This window comes from Urocitellus parryii, chromosome 4 (assembly GCF_045843805.1).
Source record: "Urocitellus parryii isolate mUroPar1 chromosome 4, mUroPar1.hap1, whole genome shotgun sequence".
In the NCBI taxonomy this organism is placed as follows: domain Eukaryota; kingdom Metazoa; phylum Chordata; class Mammalia; order Rodentia; family Sciuridae; genus Urocitellus; species Urocitellus parryii.
The window spans coordinates 11,853,529-11,860,663 of NC_135534.1; positions in this window are offsets into that span (position 1 = coordinate 11,853,529).

Consider the following 7,135-nt stretch of genomic DNA (forward strand, 5'->3'; position numbering starts at 1 on the left):
TCCTCTCCCTCCCCCTTCCCCTTCATTTCCTGAGCCCCTCTGGAAGCCTGGCCAACTACAAAACAGCAACTGGCGCAAGCCTGCCCCTGCCCTGGCCCCTGTTTCACAGAGGAGATCACAGCCCGGGGACACTTGGAAAACAAACAACAGAAAAATGTGTCCCACCTTACACAGCAAGTAAACAGTGCAGGAGAATCCGAGGCTGGTTGCCTGGCTGCACGGGCCTCGCCGGTCACTGGAATACTAACCAAAGAAAGGACCCTGTCCCGGAGGAACCAGACCTTAAAATTCAGTGCATTCAGGGGGTCCTAGGAGCGCAGAGGTGAGCAGCTGACTCGTGCTGGGGGAGCGGGGGCAGGAAGGCTCCCCTGTCCCCACACCCTGAAGCCTCCGCCCCTCCCCACTCTCAGCTGTTGACCTTCTTTCCCACTCCCCGAAGACAATCCCTCTCTCAGAAGCACTTCCAGACACACACGGGCACATCCACCCCCACCAGCCTGTGTACCCGCACTCTGCCTCCCGAGCCCTGGGAGAGATGACTTCCCACGCTCCTCCCCATTCACACACGGGAGCTCAGCCCTCTGATCTGCTCAAGGACATCATTCCAGAAACTTCTCACCCCACCCCCACCTCTCTGGTGTCATCAGTTCCTACTGGGTCTCTCAGGCAGGCTGAGTTTCCTCCCATCTCATGCAAATCCTTCTGGATCCTGGCTCGTCCCAGGCCAGCTATTGCCCATTTCCTTGGCCCCCTCTGCAGCAAAACTCCTCCCAGATCCTCTCCTCCTGTTCTCTCTTAAACCCACTCCAATCTGCCTTCTGTCCCCACCATTCCATCAAATCTGTTCCTGGAGCCAGGCAAAGTGGTGCATGCCTATAATCCCAGCTATTCAGGAGGCTGAGGCAGGAGGATCACAAGTTTGAGGCCAGCCTGGGCAAGACTCCATCTTAAAAATCAATCAATCAATCAAAAAAGGGGGATGGGGGTTTTATGAGTGGTAGAGCACTTGCCTAGCATGCGTGAGCTCTGGGTTCAATCCCCAATGCCAGAAATAAAAAGATGTTCCTTCCAGAATTTCCGCTGGCCTCCTGGTGAGTCCTCTCCTGTCAGTTCCCAGACTTGCTGCTTCTTTGGGGGGCGGGGTTGGGTCTGGGGATTGAACTCAGGAGCACTCAACCACTGAGCCACCTCCCCAGCCCGATTTTGTATTTTAATGAGAGACAGGGTCTCACTGAGTTGCTTAGCACCTCGCATTTTCTGAGGCTGGCTTTGAACTCGCCATCTTCCTGTCTCAGCCTCCCCAGCCCCTGGGATTACAGGTGTGAGCAACCAAGCCCCACTGTTCTTGCTCTCCCTGAAGCAAGTAAGGCCTTCCTCCTCCTGAAACATTGTTTCCTCTGGGCTTTCAGCTCCTTTGCCTGCTGAGGGTGGGGTTTTTCCCTACCTCTATGACATCTCTGGCTTATTTTCTGTTTTTTTTTCTCTTCTTCTAAACCTCTTGAGAACATGGAGTATCCCAAGCTCAGTCTTTGCTTTTGGTGCCTCTCCACACACTCCCCTGGCACGCTCACCCAGTCTCATGGCTTTAAACAGCACCCATGTGCCTGCTGACGACTCCCGAATCCACACCTCCAGCGGTGACCTCAAATGCCCACCTGTCTACACCTTGCCTCCTGCATCGGAGGGCTCAGCTCCAACCCTGGCAAAGCCGACTCTGCTCTCCATTTACAACTTGCACTCACACACACAACTCCGCAGGATGCTATCTCCCCAAAGAGGCAAAAATTGAATCTTGGGGGACAAAAAAAAAATCATAGATATCACAGTGGTTTGTGACTCTCCAAAGAGCCAAAGTACATCGACATGTGCCCATGATAGCTGCTGCATTAAAATCCCATGAGGAGGGGGTGACTGGAGGGAAAGGTCTGAAAAGGCGCCTTGGGTGGGTGGTAATGAAAAGTGATCGGGGAACCGCAGGGTGCTGACAGAGACTCCCTGCTGCAGCCATCGAAAGCCCACCTGGCCACTGCGCAGGCCAAAACCTTGGCGGCGATGTCACCTCCTCCTTTTTTCGTCACAACCCACATCTAATCCATCAGGAAATCCTGTCGGTTCTGCCTTTAAAATAGATCCCGAATCCAGTCCCTCCCCACCACCCCCACGGCATCCGACCACCACCGTGGCTTCTCGCCTGGATTATTACGACAGCCTCCCTTTGGTCTCTCCGCACCCAGCAGAGTAAGTCAGCCCTCCTCCTCCCTCTTCAAAACCACGGCAGGAGTTTTCCACCCCCGGAAGCCCTTACAGCGGCTGGCCCTCCCGCTCCCTGTCCTGACCCCTGTCCTCCTCCATCAGCGCACCCCAGCCCCACATGCCCCCAACACACTGGGCACAGCCTCACCTCGGAGCCCTCCCACGGCCGCTCCTCGTCTCTGGCAAGATGCTAGCCACAGGTCTGCAGGCCAATCCCTCCCGTCCTTGCTCAGATGTCACTTTCTCAAGGAAGCCTGCCTGTCCACCCCGTCTCACTGCTGCCAACCACCCTCAACATCCACGAAGCCCTCACACCTCCCCACTCGCCTCTCACTCCACAAAACTCATCGTCTGAGATGCAACACATGTGCTGCGATGGCCGGTCTCCCCTGCTGGAACGCCGGCTTCCAAGGGCAGGGGTCTTTGTTTTAGTCCCTGATGCATCCCCAGCAGGAGAACAGTATCTGACCCACAGCAGGCATGCCTGATCCACAGGGACACTCAGCCCAAGCTCCTGCCCTAGCAGATGTCCCACTTTTCCCACCACGGGTGCCATGACATCTCCCCAGCTTTGGACCTGCCGTTCCCTCTGTCGGACAGGTGCCCTCCAGAACCACCCGGTGGCAAGCTCTCTTGCCTTCACAACCCTCTCAAAGATCATTTCACTGTTCTGGAAGGTCAGGAAGGGACCTTCCTGCCAGACAGGAGGTCCCGGATTTTCCCAAAGAGCAGTGGGGATCCGTGGAAGGGCTTGGCGCTGAGGGGCAGCGTGGTCACCCTTGTGCTGTAAGGACAGGGGGTGAGAGGGAAGCCGGGCTGGAGGATGAAAGGGGGCCTGGGAGAAAGCCCAAGAGAGACGGGAGGACTGGGCTAGGGCAGGGTGAGGCTGAGAAGGACTGCAGGACAGCCGGGAGTCGGGAAGGCCAGGACCTGCACCAAGTAAATGTGCTGGGGAGGGAAAAGAGGGAGGTAGGGACATGGCCGAGGTCTCTGCTTTACAAAAGTGGGGGATGGTGACATTAGCCAAGGGAAGGGAACAGGGGCCCACAACAGGGTAAGGAAGGCCTATGGGGAAGCTTCTCCCTGACTGCAGCCCCACCCACTTTCACCAATGGCATCTAGTGCCCCCACACCCCTGGCCATAAAGGACAAGGCCTGTGGAGATTTGGGTGCTCAGGGGAACCCAGTCCTTGGGCCTGGGATGTAGGGAAGGGGCCCACCCAAGGGGTATTTTTAGAAAATCAAGCCTGAAGCCTGTAGGGACACTCATCCCAAGCTCCTGCCCTAGCAGATGTCCCACTTTTCCCACCACGGGTGCCATGCATGACATGTCCCCAGCTTTGGACGCGCTGTTCCGAGATTTATATGGGAACTTCCAACAGAAAAGTCTACACTTCCTCCCTTTCTGCATGACCTTGTTTGAACAGAAAGACAAACATGACAGTGAGTGGCCTCTGTGACTCCATGAGGACTCTCCAGCTCAGCCCAGGGTGTGGCAGGAGGACAGATGGCTGTCCCATGGGGTATCTCACTGGTGAAGCCAGAAATTCTCAGGACTATCTCCTCCCACATCTTCACATTGTGGATGGGAACTAAGACCCAAAGAGGCCTGGTTTTTCCAGGGAAGAAATGAAGGTTTCATGGGTAAAGACTGACCTGGTCTGCTGGGGACAGACGAATAATATCATCTTTGTGTGTGTGTGTGTGTGTTTACTATCCTTCTCCCCAAGAGTTCATTGCATACCCATGATCTCATTTGTCCACAAGACATCTCTCTGGGGCAGGTGACAGGGCCACTCTGTGCAGCTGTTGTGAAAATTGCTCCCCTCATAACCTTCTTTTCCCTCTCCAGTCTCCATTATGTCCCCTTTCTTCCTCCAAACAATTTAATTCGGCAAAGATTTATGAGACTCGTGCTTGATACACAGCTCTGGGCACTTGAAAGGCTTGTGCATTTCCCCAGGGGTAAGCCCACTGTTGCATCTTCTATGATCCCAGAGCATGTGATTCACACCTGATTTGTGCATCCCTCATTGTTCAGTCCTGGAGGGCAAGGCTCTGTCTTACTTTAGCTTGCATTCCCCCATCTGTCCAGACCCAGGCCTGGCATTCAGAGGCCTGGGGGAATGGAAGTCCTTGCCCAGGGCAGAGTTACCCCTGAGTGCACCCCGAGCATGCCTCATTAGTGCTCTGTTTCTGGCACAAGTCTATCACCCAGAAGTAACCCACAGTACACAGTAGGATTCTGTATATTTGGTGCCCAGAACATAGTAACTACTCAATGTTTGCTGAACGGATCAATAAAATGTGGGGGAAGGAAGATGAGGATGGATAGTAATTGAGTGACTCTTGCCTTTCAAGAGCTCCCAGTCCATTGCAGGGTTAGAGAGGAGCATAAACACCATTAGACAATTCCAAAGTGCTGAGGAAGCATGATGGGGCTACCAAAGAGGACAGGGCACTGGGTCTAAGGGTCTGAAGGAGGCAGACAACGGGTCAGGAGCCACTGCTGAGGCAGAGAGTGTGCATGTGTCTTAGAGAAGTGCCTTAGGGACACCTAAGGTATGAGAAGCTCTGCAGGGGACAGGGTCTGATGAGCTGGAGGAAGAGCATCAGGACTACGGGGAACTGATCTGGGGCTGGGGACAGTCATGAGGCTGGTGTGATCCAGGGAGGCACTGCTTCCCTAGGAAGGTAATGAGTTCACTCCACTTGGGTGACATCTATGTCTTCATTAAGACATAGATGCTGGGCCTGGGAGAGAGGTCAGGCCCCAGAGGCAGGGCTGGGAGTTGGGCTGAAGCAAAATCCTAGGCCGCGGGAGTGGATGAGATTGAGGGGATGCAATTGCAAAGAGTGTGGGGACAGAAGGAAGCTAAAGATAGGACAGAGCCTTGGGGAGGGGTGGGAGCAGGAACCGAAGGACCCAGGAGGAATGGAGCAGCCCCCGGAGGTGGCCGGTGATCCTTCTTCTGTTCCGTCCTTTCCAAGCTACCCGGGCCTCTGCTCCCCCTCACCTCCATGAGCAGGGCCACATCCCACTGAGGAGCTGACCCTGCTGCCTGCCCAAACCTTCCAAGTGCATTTGGTCAGGTCCAGGAGCGGTTCCTGGCTGTGACTTCAGACAGGCCACATAGACACTGATCCTCCGCTTCCTGGCCTTCCTAAGGGGATCACAAAGGGACTTCTTCATCGAGTTGCTGTGACTATTAAGTGGGATAATGCGTGTTATGCATTTGGCACTCGGGTCTGGCAAGCCCTCAGAGCTCAATAAATGGTGGCTGCTGCTATTATGATCATTACAGAGCGGGGATTGAATTCTGGCGCTGGGTCTGGCAGGGCCAAGCAACCCAGAGCCCCCAGAGGCCTCGGTGAGGGAGGGGGCCTGGCGATCTGAACACTTCCCCGCGTGCTGGGGCCCCCTCGAAGAGCCCAGAGCCAGGGATCCGGGATCAGAGAACTGGGACAGTGGTAGTAGCTGTCCCTGCGCTCCCCGGCTTCCACCTGCGGAGGGTTAGGACCCCACCCCCACTGCGGTCCTCAACTCCAGCTGGGAAGGGGCGAAGGCTGGACCTCCGTCAGGGGGTCGGGGGTCCTTCGAGCATGCCGTGTCTTTCTACTCAGTGTCCCGGCCCCCTCCTCCTCCTGCGCGCGGCTGTGTCCTCTCTGGTCCGCGGTAATTTGCCTGCTCACGCGGGCTCGCCCTCCGCGCACGCGCATCCCTGTGGGGGGGGGGGGCGCCTGGGCCGGGACAGTACAGAGGCGCAGGGTGGGTTATTCCAAGTTGGGTAGAAGGAAGTCAGTGCGGGAGGTGGCCATCCCGGGCAGGAAGGCTTGCCGACTCCACTATTAAAATCCAAGGCGCCTCCCCCACCCCCAATTCTGCAGCTGGAGCCCACCCCAGGAGCGCCTTCCGCGGGCACTAGAGATCCCAAGCTCAGGCTGCTGGAGCACACCAGGACTTGGGTCGGTGTGTTCAGGTTCCTGTCCCCTCACACATACCGAGCTCCGAACCGGGACTTCTGAGAACCTCAGTTTCCCCATCCCAGCCCGAGGCTAAGATCTAATTTACTGGAGACCGACAGGTCAAGGGATGCTCGGCTCGCATGCCCATCCTCTTGTGGGTGGGAAACAGAGGCGGAGTCTGGTCCCCTGAGGTCTGCGGACACTAAACTCTACCCCATCCTACCACCCCGACCTGGCTGGGGCTCCCTGGGAGGAGCAGCACTTGACCCTCTCTACCAGCTAGAATGGGTCTGAGGTCCCAACCAGTTCAGGAGGAGTGGACAGGCACTGGGAGGCCCCCATTAACTAGGCCATAGCTGGGGATGGGCCTGGAGGCTGGAGCTGACCGGCTTGGGTCTCCTGGGGGTGGGGGGTGGCAAGGATAGGGCTTTGAACAAACCACAGAAGGTTTCTGCCATATCAAAAGAGCTCTTAGAGACTAATCATGTGGGGGGAAGGGGAGCAGTTGGTGAAAGAGCCTCTGCTTGGTTCCCATCAGTGGAGGATCAAAAAGCATTTGGTCAAAGAACCTTTAAATACCTTGAAAGGCAGGTGAGGCCGGTTCAATGGGTTCCGAGAGGGATTAAAACAACAGTCTGAGCTGCAGACAGGCTGGCTCCAGCCACAGCAAGTGCTGGGGGAGAGAGAAATGAGAGAGACAGCCCACCAGTCCACCTTCCCTAAACCCAGAGCCACTGTGGGGGAGGCTGGGGAGGGCAGGGAACCGGGCTTCCGCTGTCAAGAGCTAGAAGCCACCTGAGGCCTCCAGGTTAGGGATTTTTATCTGGAACCTGTAGAAACACACACCCAAGGACAGGCACAATGTTGTGTCTGTGTTTGTGCGTGCATTTTTCCAGGGAGGCAAGATCTGTTGGGT